Source organism: Ahaetulla prasina, chromosome 5 (assembly GCF_028640845.1).
Source record: "Ahaetulla prasina isolate Xishuangbanna chromosome 5, ASM2864084v1, whole genome shotgun sequence".
Classification (NCBI taxonomy): Eukaryota; Metazoa; Chordata; class Lepidosauria; order Squamata; family Colubridae; genus Ahaetulla; species Ahaetulla prasina.
Genome location: NC_080543.1, coordinates 67,131,082 through 67,148,943, shown reverse-complemented (window position 1 = coordinate 67,148,943; position 17,862 = coordinate 67,131,082).

The window sequence follows — 17,862 nt, the reverse complement described above, 5'->3', positions numbered from 1 at the left end:
ATCTTAGATTCTCTGGCAATGTGATAACAATGGCAGATGAAGTTTTTCTATTTAATCTTTCTACTTAAATTGAGAGGAGTTTTCAGTAAAATATGTTATTTTCAATTTACTAAAATCGTCACACCCAACTAACTTCCTTCTGCTTCCCAGATTTCCAATCTATTGTTTACAGTTAAACAAAAAATAATTGCCGTTCAACTGTGTAAAAAGGTAAAGGTTCTCCTCGCACATTCATGCTAGTCGTTGCCGACTCTAGGCGGCGGTGCTCATGTCCGTTTCAAAGCCAAAGAGCCAGCGCTGTCCGAAGACGTCTCCGTGGTCATATGGCCGGCATGACTCAACGCCAAAGGCGCACAGAATGCTGTTACCTTCCCACCAAAGGTGGTCCCTATTTTTTCTACTTGCATTTTCACGTGCTTTCGAACTGCTAGGTTGGCAGAAGCTGGGACTAGTAATGGGAGCTCACCCCGTTACACGGCAGCACTAGGGATTCGAACTGCTGAGCTGCTGATCTTTCGATCGACAAGCTCAACGTCCTAGCCCGAGCCACCGCATCCCTTTTAACTGTGTACATGAGGGTAATTTTGCAAAAATTAAAGGTTGTATAGTGTTAATTGAAGAGATCTTAAACACACCCAAAATTTGGTTTTCCCCTAACTTTTATAAGTATGTTGCTTTTTTCCTATGTTTACCAGATGCCCAGTGAATGGAGGTAAGTCTTAAAATCAAATATAATTTGAGTATCTTTTTTAATTTTTGATTGTTTTCACAACAGTAATTATTCAAACTCTCTTGTATAGTGACTTTGTAAATTGTCTGCTTCCTTTTTTCCCTCATCCATCAATAGATTTGATAGCCTAGATTTATATTATTTATTTTCCGATTCAAATAATCGGTTTCAATCCAAATCTGCTCTTTGTGCTGTGAGTGATACTCTGAATATTTGCAACACATATTTGCTTCTCTCCAAAAAATGGAACTATGGTAATTTAATGGTATTTGCATTTTATTATTTTAAAAATCACACTGACTAAAACTAAGACAAATGTTTCATTTTCTTTTCTTTTTTTCTTTTAAATCACCTGGTTGCTGAACTTCATGAAAGAAAAAGTATGTTTAAAGGAAAAGAGTACAATTGATTGATTTGCTAGAATACAGAAGGGAAGTTTGTATAATTAATCTTTTCTAACAGTTGTAACAAAGATTTGAATTTTACTGATACTAGCTCCTTGGGTTTTTTTCTGTTTTTTCTGTGCATTACTTCAGCTCACTGCAGCCTTCCTGATATGAAAAAGCATTTAACTCCTAGTTTCCCTTGTTGTTCACTTAAAAGTTTTGCAGGAATGCATAATTTTTAATACATTTGCATACATATAGAGTTTGCATGTACACTGGGTTGCATTTTAAATATTTTTATTTCCTTGATAATAAAATCCTAAAATAGTGTCTAAAACAATTATAAAATATGTGTGATTTAGATGAAAAAATATGACAAAGTGGCAAACAGAAAAGTTTTAACATTTCTTATTTCAGTTATGTATTATTCCCTTACATACATTTTTCCAAATACTCATAGTCTTATTATAATCATATATCACAAAATGGGCAGATCATAGGTGAACGAAGAAAAGACAGGCAGAAAAACAAAAGCCATTCAATATGTAAGAAATTGACACTGTACTGTTTATTTGTTTACATCAAGCAGCAAAATGCATGTTCTCCTTAATGCTTCTTAGCTACTGTCCTTTATTTCTTAAATTGTGTACTGTTAATTATATTACCAAATTTTATTATTTTGATGGATTGTAACTTGCCACAACATTCTTTAGATAGTTACCAAGCTAAAAACATTTTAAGATTAAATGAAGCTAAATTACATACATCACATTACTTGAACCATTCTAAATTTAGGGAGGATTGATCAGACTCATTCCCAAACCGTGCTATGAAGTTCCATTATCAGACATATGTTCCAGAACAGAATACATTGCCCTCTGTTTTAGATTATGTTCTAGGTTACCCATCATAACTATTTACAATCCAAGAGCACCACCTTTTAGGATTGCTGATTATGAAGTTCCTGTTTTTAAGGAGTAAAAAAGAGAACTCATGAAACTATTGATTAGTCAGATCTATGATAATACTGGGCATAATTCTAGAATATATTATTATGCAATTAGAAAAATATGCATTGCTTAGCAGAAGTTAAAGTTGGCTTATCAAGTCAATTGATTATGTGCCATCAAGTTGATGACAACACTTAGCAATCACATAGATTTTTTCCATGATGATCTGTCCTTGATGTGTACACATTGCCACCGTAATTGGATCCATCCAACTTGCTGTTGATTGTCCTCCTCTTCTCTTTCCTTCCACTTTTCCATCATCATATTCTTCAGAGAGCTAGATCTTTGTATAATGTTTCTGAAATATGATAATTTAGCTTGGATATTTATGCCTTGACTAAAAAGCCTGGGGCAATTTGTCTGATGATTCATTTGTTTGCTTTTTTGGCTGTCCACTGTATTCGCAGGAGCTTTCCCCAACACCAAATTTCAAATTTGCCAATATTCTTTCTATCTTGTTTCTTCAAAGTCCAACTTTTATTTTATAAAGGGCTCTGGAAAGGAATTAATATGACCAATCTCTATCTGGAAAAGGTAGAAACCAAAGTCCTAGACTCCTTTACAGGAATTCCATCCACTCACTGGTATAGGTATGTGGACGATACTTTGATCAAGATCAAAAGACAGGAATTGGAAATGTTCACCAAGCATATCAATTCTGTGAACAGATATATCAAATTCATGCAGGAAGATGTTAAGGAAAATACTCCAGCTTTCCTGGACTGTGCGGTACACATTAAGAAAGACAGAAGCCTTAACTTTGAAGTTTACAGAAAACCCACTCACAGAGATCAATATTTACATTTTGATTTCCACCACCGACTGGAGCACAAAATGGGAGCCATCAGAACCCTATACCACAGAGCTGAAAGCCTGTCTACCAGCAAAGATGGGAAAGGAAAAGAATGAAAATACATCAAGGAAGCCCTCAGAACATTTGACTATCCCAAGTGGGCCTTCATCAAAACTCAAAAACAACCTTACACAAGCTCCTCCATAACAGATAATAAAGAGAACAATGAACAAAGCAATGTTTTCATTCTGTACGTTGCAGGCATATCAGAAAAGCTCAGTAGGATCTTCAGTCAAAATTACATAGGTGCACACTTGAAACCTAAGAATACACTAAGGCAGAAGCTTGTCCACCCCAAAGATAAAACACTGATATAAATTGAGCAACATGGTATACGCAGCACAATGCAGCAAACCATGCACAGATTTGTTCATTTGGGAAACAAAACTACCATTCATAAGCGCATGGCACAACACAGGAAAACAAACACATCATGATTATATTCAGCAGTCTATCTGCATTTAAGACACAAGCCACTCTTTTGAAAACAGCAAAGTATATATTTTGGACAGAGAGGACCGCTGGTTTGAGAGGGGTCAAAGAAACCATATTTGTCTAAATTGAACAGCTCTCTCTCAACAGAGGGGGAGGGGATACGACGTCATCTATCTCCAATCTACAACACAGTCCTTTCCACAGTTCCAAGAAGGCTCCACACCCATTTGCACTACTCAGGTGACCCTGATGACAGATAAATCTTCAGGTGACCTTAATGACTTGCTAAAAGAATGCAAATGACCAGCTGTCTGCAAGGTGTGTAAATTTTTCCACTCCCCATTCAGTTAGAGTTGAAACAGCTTCTTGGATGAGAAGTGAAATGTCTTTGAAGAAAAACCTGAAAGTCCAGTTGCCTCTTGAAAAAGCACCTTTGGGATATGCTTTCCTTTGATTAAACTTGTTAATTGGAATTCATCTTGTTCAGGAACTAAAGGAAAGAGCTAAACATGTTTTGAGTAGGAAGCCCATCCTCAATTTCAAGGCATATTAGACAAGTTAAGTTGGCAATTCTTCCAAATCTATGTTTCTGAATTCTCCTACCCTCAAAACGACGCTACAGAGCACTGCACACCAGAACAACTAGACACAAGAACAGTTTTTTCCCGAAGGCCATCACTCTACTAAACAAATAATTCCATCAACACTGTCAGACTATTTACTGAATCTGCACTACTATTAATCGTTTCATAGTTCCCATCACCAATCTCTTTCCACTTATGACTGTATGACTATAACTTGTTGCTGGCAATCCTTATGATTTATATTGATATACTGACCATCAATTGTGTTGTAAAATGTTGTACCTTGATGAATGTATCTTTTCTTTTATGTACACTGAGAGCATATGCACCAAGACAAATTCCTTGTGTGTCCAATCACACTTGGCCAATAAAAAATTCTATTCTATTCTATTCTATTCTATTCTATTCTATTCTATTCTATTCTATTCTATTCTATTCTATTCTATTCTATATATGTTTCCCTGAAAATAAGATTGGGTCTTATTTTCTTTTGACACCCCCTGCTAAAATGGCTAGGGCTTCTTTTCGGGGGTGTCTTAATTTTTTTGAGGTGCAGGAGGCACGGTCATCTCATGGCTGCTGGGCCTCTTAATCGCAGCCCATGGATCAGCTGATCCAGTGACGACTGAGAGTTCTGTCTCTCTGGGTGCCTGTAGATGTTTCTGGCGCAAATCCCCCCCCCATCATGGTTTGATTTTGCTTGAGACGCGGGAGAGGGAGAAAGATCGGAAGCAGGCAGGGTGAGGAAAACTCTTTCAGAATTTGAACTCTGGGTGGGGGGGGTGGATTTTCCTGCCAATCCTCCTTTCAAAGGGGAACCTTACAGACTGCACATCCAAACTGCTCCCTCCATGGCTTCGAAGTCTCTAGCCATGTGATCCTGCAAGGGGGATATTTGCTCTGAAGCTACGGCAGAGCATTTCACTGGAAGGCCTCCACGGGTAAGATTGAATTGCGTATCTTTCTCCAGCAAGAGGGGTGCAGGCTGGGGGCTTGGGGGCCAGGGAAGGTGGGGTTGGGGATGCAAAGGAAGAAGGGGCAATCTCCTCCTCCCTCCTGCTGCGGAGCCACCATGGAGTTCGCTTAGCGCAACCACTGGCGAAGGGGGTCCTGGCAGGCCTGTGGCAGGGGAAGTCCTCCAGAAGTGGTAGATATGGGCGGAGTTGTCTCGCGCCAGGCAGGAGCAGCCCAGGAGGGCTGCTGAGAGCAAGGCAGCCAGGAGGGCAAAGAGCCCCTGTGAGGGCCGCAGCAGCAGGTGTAGCAGGCCCAGCAGCCTGGTAGAGGAGCGGATTCTGACTGGCTGCATGGTTTTCTGCCTCATCATAGCAGCAGCCTGAGCAACATCCCAGATCCAGGCGTGGCAGAGCGCAAACCATGAACTGCGGAAGAGAGGAGCCCATGGCTGCGAGGTTGCCTGGCGTCGTGGGAAGAGCTGGGGCTAGCAAGAGTGCTCTGGAAACATCTCTAGGCACCCTGAGAAACAAACTCCCAGCCCTCTCTGGATCAGCTGATCTCCTGGCTGCAATTAAGGGCTACCTCCTATGCTGGCCACACCCACCCCTTTACTATGGCTTATTTTTGGGGTAGAGCGTATATTAGCCCCCCCCCCAAAATTAGGCTTGGGCTTATTTTCGGGGTGGGTCATATTTTTGGGAAGGAGGTAGCTAATGCTGTCCCATTTGAAAACCATCACGGATCCACTGTTAGACCCCTTGCAATTTGCATACCGAGCAAATAGATCAACAGATGATGCTGTTAATATGGCTCTGCACTACATCCTACAACATCTTGAATCTCCAAAGACCTATGCAAGGGTCCTCTTTGTAGACTTTAGTTCAGCATTCAATACCATCATTCCAGACACTCTTCTAACTAAGCTAAACCAGCTACAGGTGCCTGAATAGGTACCTGAACAGACTTGTAAGTGGATCATAAGCTTCCTAACAAACAGGAAGCAGCAGGTGAAGCTAAGCAGAATCACATCAGATACCTGTATAATTAACACAGGGGCCCCCGAAGGCTGTGTGCTCTACCCACTTCTCTCTATATACCAATGACTACATCTCTAACCATCCATCTGTTAAACTACTGAAGTTCGCAGATGACACAACAGTGATCAGTCTCATTCGAGACAATGATGAATCCGCATACAGACGTGAGGTTGAACGACTAGCCTTGTGGTGCGACCAGAACAATCTGGAACTGAACACACTCAAAACCATAGAAATGGTGGTAGACTTTAGGAGAAACCCTTCCATATTTTCACCTCTCACAATACTAGACAACACAGTATCAACAGTAAAAACCTTCAAATTTCTAGATTCTACCATTTTGCAAGATCTAAAATGGACAACTAACATCAAAAACATCATCAAAAAAGCACAACAAAGAATGTTCTTTTTGCACCAACTCAAAAAGCTCAAACTGCCCAAGGAGCTGCTGATCCAGTTCTACAGAGGAATTATTGAGTCTGTCATCTGCACCTCTATAACTGTCTGGTTTGGTTCTGCAACCCAACAAGACAGACACAGACATCAGAGGATAATTAGAACTGCAGAAAAAACAGTTGCTACCCACCTGCCTTCCCTTGAGGACCTGTATACTGCACAAGTCAAAAAGAGGGCTGTGAAAATATTTACAGACCCCTCACATCCTGGACATAAACTGTTTCAACTCCTACCCTCAAAACGATGCTATAGACCACTGCACACCAGAACAACCAGACACAAGAAGTTTTTTCCTGAACGCCATCACTCTGCTAAACAAATAATTCCCTCAACACTGTCAAACTATTTACTAAATCTGCACTACTATTAATCTTCTCATTGTTCCTATCACTCATCTCCTTCCACTTATGACTGTAACTTTGTTGCTTGTATCCTTACGATTTATATTTATATTGTTTCCTGATTGCTTATTTGTAGCCTATGACTATCATTAAGTGTTGTATCATTAAGTGTTAAATTTGTACCCTATGACTATCATTAAGTGTTGTAAGTGTTGTACCTTGATGAAGATATCTTTTTTTTATGTATATTGAGAGCATATGCACCAAGACAAATTCCTTGTGTGTCCAATCACACTTGGTCAATAAAATACTCCAAAATGGGAAAAGTATACTTTTCATTAGCACAACAAAAGAAAAGTGGGGTGATCATATATATAAAGGAAACAATAAAAGCCAAGCAAATATACAGATGAAGAAGGGAGACCTTTGATGGTAGAGGTAATAAGAAAGCACAAAGAAGTACTTTTGATAGCAATATATGCGTCAAATAATAAGCAAAAAGAATTTTATAAACAACTCGGTACCGGAACTCTTGCGCCTACGAGGTGCCCCCGCCTCGCAGGAATGGCCCACTTCATTACCGAGGGCCGGCCTCAATGACAGGCCTTGGGATCCACAGAGGTGGCATGCGAAGAGAAAGAGCCTTTGGGGTTTTTTAGATAGGGCATTTTTAAGGGGTGGGAGGGTTAGGGCGGGTGCTGGGGGTAGCCCGTCGGGGGGGGCAGTTCCTGCATGTGCTCGCGACGTCTATTTAACAGGTTCGAAGGTTATGGGGGAGGATTGCGTTCCTTCTGGTGAGGGTGGTCCTATTTGTACGGTAAGTGGGAGGGGCAGATATGGCGGAAGTGAGGGCTCGCATCGTTTCTTGGGGGCGCGCGCTCGATGTCTGCAGGCGATCGCGCCCCCCGACCCCTCAGACTTTTCCCGTTCCCCTGATGGTCAAGACCCTCAGAGCCTGGGCCTTCGGCTGATGTTGTGCAACGCACGGTCCGTGGTCAATAAGGCCCCCCTGATATACAATCTTATCCAGGGGGGTGCCGTGGACCTTATGGGCGTTACGGAAACCTGGTTGGGCACAGAAGGGGGCGTGCCCCTTGTTGAAATGTGCCCACCGGGTTTCCGAGCATTCCATCAGCCGAGGGCCCAGGTTAGGGGTGGGGGGTGGCGGTTGTTATTAAAGAGAGTCTAGAGCCGAGGGAGACCACTGTACCTCAGATTGCCGGTTGTGAATCCCTCTTTGTGAGGTGGGGTCATAGGTGTCAGATGGGCTTGTTTGTTACGTACCTGGCTCCTTGCGGTGTGACAGCAGCCCTGCCCAAGCTCCTGGAGGTGCTTGCTGGAGTGGCAGTGGAGACCCCCAGTCTTATGGTCATGGGGGACTGTAACTTGCCATCAACCGGCATGTCATTGACAGCAGCTCGGGAGTTCATGGCTTCCATGACGGCCTTGGACCTGACTCAAGTACTTGATGGCCCTACTCACATTGGGGGAGGCACACTGGACCTGATTTTTATCTCTGGTCAGTGGTTGAAGGATCTGGACTTGAGGGATTTAGTCACTGAACCTTTGTCATGGTCAGATCACTCTCTCCTTCGCCTGGATTTTCTGACCGCCACTCAACACCGCAGGGAGACGGAACCAATACGTTGGTTCCGTCCCAGGCGCCTGATGGACCCGGAGAGGTTCCGGACGGAGCTTGGGCCATTTCCTGAGGGTCTGGCTCACGGCACGGCTGAGGAACTAGTTGCGGCTTGGGAACAGGCTGCGGTGGGGGCCTTAGACCGTGTCGTGCCTTTGCGGCCTCTGACCCGGCGTAGGTCTCAACCAGCTCCTTGGTTCTCTGAGGAGCTGAGGGGGATGAAACGCCGGAGAAGACACCTAGAGAGTTCCTGGAGATCCAGTTGTTCGGAGGCTGATCGGACACTAGTTACGTCTTATAATAGGACCTACCTAGTGGCACTGAGGGAAGCGAGACGCTGTTACGTCTCCTCCCTCATTGCATCGGCAGATAACCGCCCGGCCGCCCTGTTTTGGGTGACTCGCTCTTTCCTCCAACAGGGAGAGCGAGATGACCCATTACAGGGACGTGCCAAGGAGTTTACTGGTTATCTATACGATAAATTCGTTCAGCTTCGGGATGGTCTGGATCAAAATTGGGTGGATCCAGGTGAGATGTCTGAGAGCTGTCTTGTCGAGATTGTTTGGGATGAGTTTGACCCTGTGGCTCCCGAGGTCAGGGACAGGTTGCTGGGTAGGTTGAATGCCACCACATGTTTACTGGACCCGTGCCCCTCCTGGTTGGTACTGGCCACGCAGGAGGTGACCCGAGGCTGGCTCCAGGCAATTACGAATGCTTCTTTGTTGGAGGGGGTCTTTCCGGCTGCCTTGAAAGAGGTGGTGGTGAGACCTCTCCTCAAGAAGCTTTCCCTGGACCCAGCGTGGTGGCATGTCAATTACCCCGATACCTGGATGAAACTGTCTATCTAGACCCGTTCCAGTCCGGCTTTCGGCCCGGATACAGCACTGAGACGGCTTTGGTCGCATTGGTGGATGATCTTTGGAGGGCCAGGGATAGGGGTTATTCCTCTGCTCTGGTCCTATTAGATCTCTCAGCAGCTTTTGATACCATCGACCATGGTATCTTGCTGCGCCGGTTAGGGGGATTGGGAGTGGGAGTCACTGTTTATCAGTGGTTCTCCTCCTATCTCTCTGATCAGTCGCAGACGGTGTTGACAGGAGGGCAGAGGTCGGCCCCGAGGCGCCTCACTTGTGGGGTGCCACAGGGGTCGATTCTCTCGCCCCTCCTGTTCAACATCTATATGAAGCCGCTGGGTGAGATCATCAGTGGTTTCGGTGTGAGGTACCAGCTGTACGCTGATGACACTCAGCTGTACTTTTCCACACCGGGCCACCCCAACGAAGCTATCGAAGTGCTGTCCCAGTGTCTGGAAGCCGTACGGGTCTGGATGGGGAGAAACAGGCTCAAGCTCAATCCCTCCAAGACAGAGTGGCTGTGGATGCCGGCATCCCGGTACAGTCAGCTGCAGCCGCGGCTGACTGTTGGGGGCGAGTCATTGGCCCCAATGGAGAGGGTGCGCAACTTGGGCATTCTCCTGGATGGACGGCTGTCCTTTGAAGACCATTTGACGGCCGTCTCCAGGAGAGCTTTTTACTAAGTGTGCCTGGTTCGCCAGTTGCGCCCCTTTCTAGACCGGGATGCCCTATGCACGGTCACTCATGCTCTCGTAACATCTCGTCTGGATTACTGCAATGCTCTCTACAAGGGGCTCCCCTTGAGGAGCACCCGGAGGCTCCAGTTGGTCCAGAATGCGGCTGCGCGGGTGATAGAGGGAGCCCCTCGTGGCTCACATGTAACACCTCTCCTGCGCAGATTGCACTGTCTACCTGTGGCCTTCCGGGTGCGCTTCAAGGTTTTGGTAACTATCTTCAAAGCGCTCCATGGCATAGAGCCGGGTTACTTACGGGACCGTCTGCTGCCACCGATTGCCTCTCACCGACCCGTGCGCTCTCACAGGGAAGGACTCCTCAGGGTGCCGTCGGCCAGGCAGTGCCGACTGGCGACACCCAAGGGAAGGGCCTTTTCTGTGGGGGCTCCCACCCTCTGGAACGAACTTCCCCCAGGACTTCGCCAACTTCCTGACCTTCGAACCTTTCACCGCGAGCTTAAGACACATCTGTTTATTTGCGCAGGACTGGATTAGAATTTTAAATTTTGAATTTGGTTTTAATTGGGGTTTTATTACTTTTATTGCTATTTTAATTATTTGGCCTTATTTAATAAGTTTTTTAATTGATGTTTTACTCTGCATTTATATGTATGTTTTTTATCAGGCTGTAAACCGCCCTGAGTCCCTTGGGAGATAGGGCGGTATAAAAATGTGAATAAATAAAATAAGTAATAAATAAATAAATAAATAAATAAATAAATAAATAAACTCCACATGAAAATAACTGAAGTGGATTATGCAAATATTTGTGTGTTAGGGGACTTCAATGCAATTGTGGATGCAAAACTGGACAATAGAAGTAGGAAAGTAGGTAAAAAGCACGGAAAGCACTCCCTAGGACCTTCTTTAAAATGACAGAAGAACTATCACTTCAAGTTACATGGAGAGAAATGAACTTAGAGAAAAACCAATATACATTTTACTCAGATAGACATCAATCATGGTCGAGAATAGATACGATATGAATGACATTTGAATTAAGGACAAATGTACAGGAGATAGAAATTGAAACAAATTTATGGGCAGATCACAACCTAATGAAAATAAAATGGAAAGCTCAAAGGAAAAAATGAGATGTATGTTGAATCAAGCCATATTAAAAGATAAAGAGTTTATACAAATAATGGAGAAAGAAATGGGCTTCTTTTTCAAGGAGAATAAAAAAAAATGAGACTTCTCTACAAAATGTATGGGATAAAGCAAAAGCACATATCTGAGGATTAATGATCACCTATACAGCAATATTTTATACACACACACACACACACACGTTTTTGTAGGTTTTCACGGGTATACTGTAGGTATGTAGGTCTTGGCATATTTGGATCTTTTCCCATGTAAGGTTGAGAGTATCTTAGCGATGTTTTGACAAGCTCTCACTTATCATCTTCAGGCTGGTGCTTTTGGCTTCATGCTTCTGTGAGCAAAGCGTGGTTGGAGCTGCTGCCTCTCTATAAATACTGGTGGGGAGGTGGGGAGTGTTGCTGTGATCGGGTTGGTTGGCTGTGTGGTTGCATCTTGATTGGTAGGTAGAGTGGGTGTTTGCAGATTGGTCGGCTGCCTTGCAGCATCCTGTGTGGGTGTGGTCCCAGTCTTTTGCTCCTGAGCTTTGGTGTTGTGGCCTCTGGAGTTCTGTGATGTGATGTCTTGGGCAGATGGCTATGATGCAGCATCCCGAGCCCTGGCCTGGCTCTGAGTCCGAGGTACTGTCATGTGTTCCTGGCGTGTGTCAGCTTGCTTTGCATGGGGATCAGAGAGGGTGCAGCAGCCAGTGGTGCCAGCATGGTCTGGCTTCTGGATGGTGGTTGTGTTTCATCTCTGGGATGGGTTTGGGTTTGAATCTGGTGAGGATGATCGATGGTGACATTGTGTGTTATCCTGGGTCCGGTGTCAATTTTTGTGGCTGGGACTCATTTGTTGACTAAGGCCAGTTTCTAGATGTCTGGTAGGCAGGGGTGTCATCCCGTTTGTTCACGTTGTGGGGGTGTTTCTCTATTTCGATGGCTTCCATAATTATTCTCTTGTTATAGTGTTCAGTTTTGGAGATTAATTTGATTCCTTCAAAATCAATTTCATGTCCTGTGGTTTTAAAGTGCTGGAAAAGGGAGGAGGTTTTTTCTTCTTTTCTGACTGCGTTCTTGTGTTCTGCGATGCGTGCATTTATTCTCCTATTAGTTTGTCTAATGTATGTGGCTGGGCAGACTTTGCCCATAGATACGTAGATGACACATTCGTAATTTGGCTACATGGCAAGGAGAAACTGATCAACTTCCTCACACATCTCAACAGCATACACCCCAAAATACAATTCACTATGGAAATAGAAGCTAACAACCAACTCCTCTTTCTGGATGTCCTAATCTACAAAAAACTCAACAGCTCCCTAGGACACACCATCTACCAGAAAAAAACACACACCAACCGCTACTTAAACACACAATCACATCACCTTGATTAATCAAGGGATCGATCTAGCATGGTGGCCATATGTGCAAATACAATCAAGATATGCTAAAAATACAAGAATGTACGGTTTCTATAAAGAATCAACAGAACTAGACCAGATATTATTAAGGACAGATGAAAAATTAATTTAAAAAATTTATAGCTACTTACTGAGTATTAAAATAGAAGAGCAAGTGAAAGAAACAATGATAAAATGAGCTAAAAACTTTGGTTATTCAATACAACTAGACAAATGGCAAAAATTGTGGGATAAAAACTGTAAGCTAACATTGGCAATGGCCTATAAGGAAAATCTATACAAAATGTTTTATAGATGGTATTTATCACCAGGGAGGCTAGCAATGATGTTAGAAATCTGCTAAAAGTTGGAACTGTAATCAGATACCAGGTTCATATTATCATATGCGGTGGACATGCCCAAAGCAGTGGTGAAATTCAGCCGGCTATATCCGGATTGTGTGATCCAGTAGCGCCAATGATGTGAGGCTCCGCCCACCCACCTGGACATCATCACATCCTGTTTTTGACTCTCTGCGCATGTGCAGAAGGCTCTGCACATGCATGGAGGAGGCGCATGTGCTCACATTTGCAAACTGGTAGAGAAAGTAAGTGAATATCACCCCTGGCCCAAATAATTGGACTAAAATACATACTTGGTTAGAAAAAAATGATAAAACAATACATAGAATTGAAACCAAAAATATTTCTGCTGGTGATACTACCAGAACAGTATAATAAAGGGAATACATATTTAATTTTGCATGTAGTAACAGCAGCAAGAATAATGTTTGCACAACAATGGAAAAATGAAGAGGTCCCAACAAATGAAAGTATAATAAAAAAAAGTTAGAATGTGCAGAGATGGATAGATTGACACTTGAGATGAAAGAAAAGGAAGAAACATAATACTTTTTAACATGGGATATATTTTATCAATGGTTAACTAACAAAAACAAAGGTTAGAATTTAAAAAGAATTCAAAGAGATAACAAAAAATGTATTGAAAATATTGTAAGATGAACAAAATTATTTTATTAATAATATTGATGTTTATTAAGATTAATAGTATGATTATGGTTATTGTTGTACCTTTACTCAAAATTAATTATGCCCAGACAACAAGCTGTTCAGATAGACATGGAATTTTTTTAGGTTTTAAAGAAAAAATGTATCAATAAAACACATATTCAAAAATAAATAAATTTAAAAATCATAAGTGACAACTAAGGCAGATATAATTCATTTTAGCAAAAACAAAATATAACTGCTTTAAGACAAATACCAATATAATTATAGTGCAACCTTGCCAGTTTGGAATTTCTGAATCTTTGTATAAGTAAGTTTTTAGCAAAACTGATTTTCAGATACATTCAGTGGTGGGATTCAAATTTTTTTTACTACCAGTTCTGTGGGCATGTCTTGGTGGGCATGGCTAGGTGGGTGGGCGTGGCCAACTCAACATCACTCACATTGAGGGGCATCTCATCTGGCCCCTCCCCTCCCAGGCACTTCTTGTCACACCCAGCCTCAACGTATCTACAGTTCTGTAAAAATGTTGTTCACCTTTTTTCGACTTTATTATCTGCATCTACATAGTATAGATGTACTTTCATGGACCACTGAAAAGAGGAAATGGCTCACATGCTTTGTCCAAGAGTGTGATAGGCAGGTCACAAAACAGACTTTTGAGGGGCTGCCACAAAGAAGGGGGGAGTCTTCGGAGAAGGGCGGGGTATAAATGTAAAACACACACACACAAAAAAAATATTTTCCAAAGAAGCAGAAGGCAAACCAAGAAGCAATAGCTGGAAACTGAACAAAGAGAGAAGCAACCTTCTCTGTTGGAGCTCCTACGCTCTGGAATGAACTTCCCCTGGGTTTACATCAAGTGCCTGATCTTCGGACTTTTCGCCGTGAGCTGAAAATGCACCTATTTATTCAAGCGGGACTGGATTGAAATTTTATTGGGGTTATTTATATTTTAAGATTTTAAATTGTTTTAATATTTTGGCCACATTATAATATGTTTTTTAATCTCTTTTAATGTTTATATAGTATTTTTACTTGGCTGTACACCGCCCTGAGTCCTTCGGGAGAAGGGCGGTATAAAAATTGAAATAAATAAATAAATAAATAAAATAAAATTAAGGAGAAACTTCCTGACAGTGAGAACAATTAACCAGTGGAACTACTTGTCTCCAGACGTTCTGTGTGCTCGATCACTGGATGTTTTTAAGAAAAGACTGGACAGCCATTTCTCTGAAATGGTATAGGGTCCCCCCCAAAGTCGCTTCTAAGTGTTATTCTGTTATTCTGACACCTTTCCCAGGCCCTCCACTCAGATTTTGGCATCTTCAGTTTTCCTACCTGAGCAGGGAGTTGGACTAGAAAACCTCAGATGTCCCTTTCAACTCTGTTATTCCATTATTCCTGAGAAACACACACACACAAACACACAATTTAAGCAAATTCCCTTGTTTTGGAGACTTTAGAATCAGAAGGTACCTTGGAGCAGTGGTGGGCTGCAAAATTTTTAGCAACCAGTTCTGTGCCCTAATGACTGGCTGGGTGGGCATGGGCAGGGGGTGTGACAGCACTCAGCCTCCTGCAGCTCTCTGCCAGTCAAAATGGGGCGCGGGGATTAATTACAAAATGTGGGCTTTGCTTTGTGACATCCAGACCCAGTGAGCAAGGGGTGTGAACTGCACAGAAAATACATTTTTGTTTGGTTATGAAGAAATATCCCCAAAGTCAGATGTACACTAAATGTAGACTGACTTTTAGATATACATCTTCCTAGCAAACAGCGAATTTTGAAGCTCCAGAGAGACGATTTATTTTAGGATAAGTAACCATAGTTTGCATGTTGGAGGTTCCTAAAGGAATGCTGGGAAACTGTATTTTAAAGAACATTTGAGGGAGGGTGCAGAATAGCCCTTCTCTGCCTGAGGCTGTAGAGACCTGGCACCAATCAAAACACTGTGAAGCAATTGATCAACACTAACGGGGAAGCCACTAGTATATGAAAAAAAGAGCAAACTCCACTCCCTTCTAGTACATATGATGTTACCTAGTTTGGTAATGAAACATCTACAAGAAAATCATCAAGCTCAGAGAGCACCAAGGACCCCACAGTTCAACCCTGAGCTCCAAATATTCTCTTCTATTGATAAACACTTTTTGGTTAGAGGGACCCAGAGCCTGCCTTATATGAGATGGTTCCCAGTGGATTTCATTCAAAATTTTGATATGATTTCTGTAAATAAGGAATGTAGAATTATAATGGCTGAGTATTTGATCCTTCATACATCAAAAAAATACAAAGCTAAGGGATAAACAAATAAAAAACAGATTTGAAAAAAGAAAAGGCTCAGGAAAGAAAAAGAATGAAAGTGTAAGAAAGAAAGAGGAAAAGAAGGAAAACCAAAAAATAATGACTTCCAAGTTTCTTTGGTACAGATATAAGTACAAAATATATAAAACTCTTACTCTAAGATTAACATTTGTCTACATTATTTCCATAATCCCATATCTAATCATCAAAGCACAGATCAACTTTAAATTTCAGTTTCTCACAAAAAGTCCAGTAATGGTTCATATCGCTTTAATTACTATTTGTTAAGGAAACCATAACTGATATATTTAATTGCACCAAAATAAAACAGGAATGGAAAATCCTAAACTCAAGTGTAGATCCATGTTTCTCAATTTTGGCAACTTTAAGGTGGACTTCAATGCCCAGAATTCCCCAAGCAGCATGAAGTTCACCCATCTTAAACTTGCCAAGACTGAGAAACGCTGATCCACAGATAAGGATTTTCCCACTCCTTTTTGCTGGTTCTTACTTACTTATGAGCAATCATAATGCAAAATCCTCACTTCCACACCAGTCCAGAGCAACCACCATTTCCTCACTCACAGCTTTCCATTCTCCTGCTTGCAGGGCAACAAAAGAAGAACCATACGACTACCAGTTTAAAAAAAAATTCAGTCAGACCTTTCAACTTCTTGTGGGGGAGGGAGATATTGTGAAGTTCATGGTCTTCTTTTGTTGCCCTGCATGCCAGAGAACTGAGCTGGAAAGCAGCTACAATGGGTAGGTCTGTGGTTGGTTGGGCCGATCTGGCAGGGATTATTGCCTGGACCACCTCCTCCTGGCCATTGTCATATTGTGGTTTTCTGGACAAGGCATCCACTAAGAAGTTTTTCCCCCCGGGATGTATTTCAACTGAAAGTTGAACCTCCAGAAATACAGCGCCCATTGTACCTGTTTTGGGGATAGTCTGAGGATTGGACAACCTTTAAATTTTTGTGATCTGTCCAGACCTCAAAGGGGATACTACCCCCTTCCAACAGGTGCTGCCATGTCAACAGAGCCCACCGAACCACAAATGCCTCCTTCTCTCAGATGGGCCAACTGCGTTCAGTGTTGTTCAACTTTCTTGACATGTATGCACATGATTGGAGGGCCCCCTCCTCATTGACCAGGAGAAGCACTGTACCCACTGCCACCTCGCTGGCATTCGCCTGCACTACGAAAGGTTTTGACAGATCTGGGTGCTTTAGCACTGGCTCCTTCACAAACAGGGACTTTAACTGCTCGAAGGCCTGTTGACAATCAGTTGTCCACTGGATTGGACACCTGAGACGCGGTTTTCTATTTAAGTGTTTAGTTCTTAACAGGTTGGTCAGTGGAAGCGCCACTTGGGCAAAGGACAGTATACTCTGGTGATAAAAATTAGCAACCCCAAAAAACTTCGTAGCTGTTTTCGTGTTTTGGGGGCTTGCCAGTCTAATACCGCCTTGACCTTCGTGGGATCTATTTCCATGCCCTTTGGTGAGATCCTGAACCCAAGGTAGTCCAAGGTCATTTTATGGAACTCACACTCGGAGAGCTTGACGTACAAGTGTGCATTCAACAGCTTGCAGAAGACTTGTCACACCAGCTGGATGGGTTCTTCCATTGTTTGGGTGTATATGAGGATGTTGTCTAAATAGCACCCCCTCATACAAGTGTTCATGCAGCATTCATTGATGAGCTGCATGAACACTGCTGGTGCGCCTTGCAGCCCAAATGGCATCACCCGGAACTGGTAACTCCCTAGTGGACAGTTAAAGGCCATCTTCCACTCGTCCCCGGCCCTAATCCTGACTCTGTAATAGGCCTCCCGGAGATCTAATTTGGTGAAATACTGCCCTTCTGACAGCTGGGCCATCATATCTTTTAGCAGAGGGAGGAGGTACAGATGTTCCACACAGACCGTGTTGATCCTCCTAAAATCAACACACAAATACAACCCACTGTCCTTTTTCTCCCTAAACAAAATAGGCACTGCCACCCGGGACCTTGCGGGTTGCATGA